The 679-nt window shown below is 36.5% G+C and overlaps 1 long non-coding RNA gene across 1 annotated transcript; it reads right to left on the reverse strand.

The window, feature by feature from the left end:
- Nucleotides 1-69: 69 nt before the first annotated feature.
- LOC123964925 lies at nucleotides 70-546 on the reverse strand. Its single transcript, XR_006823570.1, has 3 exons — nucleotides 458-546; nucleotides 281-373; nucleotides 70-167 (listed from the first exon to the last, which is right to left on the reverse strand). It is a non-coding gene; the product is annotated as an uncharacterized LOC123964925 (long non-coding RNA).
- Nucleotides 547-679: the final 133 nt, after the last annotated feature.

A 679-nucleotide genomic window follows, 5' to 3' on the forward strand; every position in this document is an offset into this window, starting at 1 on the left:
ACTATATTATACTATTTTGTTGCTTTGTTAAAAAAATAATCCATGTCCATGTTTCCCAATGTGATGCCCACCTTCACACAGTGGGCAGGTTGGGGTTAATCTTCCTGTTGGTTGATGGACAAATCGCAAACCTCAAGAGCAGATGTGGGAGTGTAAAATATGTCAGGCTGTAAAAAATATGTATGAGAAGGACGAATTAACATTAGACCATTATATATTGTTTGCTAGTATATTCTTCTAACTTAAAACTGTGGCAAATCAATATTGACAGGTCAATTACCTCAGCTCCCTTTCCATGGGAACGTAGCCGTCAAGGGATGAGTCATAAGGAAGTGGTGGTCTAAACTGCCGGGGAGCAAGCAGACTTGTTCCCCTTGTAAAATGTATATTTTAAAGGCTATTTTTTACAGTTTTGTTTTTCTCTGTAATGTAGTACAATGTTAATAATGTTACTTACAACATTCTTTCTCAGCCCTGGAAGTTAAAAAATACAAAATAAATATACACTGCTCAAACAAAATAAAGGGAACACTTAAACAACACAATGTGTCTCCAAGTCAGTCACACTCCTGTGAAATCAAATTGTCCACTTAGGAAGCAACACTGATTGACAATCAATTTCACATGCTGTTGTGCAAATGGAATAGACAACACCTGGAAATTATAGGCAATTAGCAAG

Source organism: Micropterus dolomieu, unplaced genomic scaffold (genome assembly GCF_021292245.1).
Source record: "Micropterus dolomieu isolate WLL.071019.BEF.003 ecotype Adirondacks unplaced genomic scaffold, ASM2129224v1 contig_6540, whole genome shotgun sequence".
NCBI classification, from domain to species: Eukaryota; Metazoa; Chordata; class Actinopteri; order Centrarchiformes; family Centrarchidae; genus Micropterus; species Micropterus dolomieu.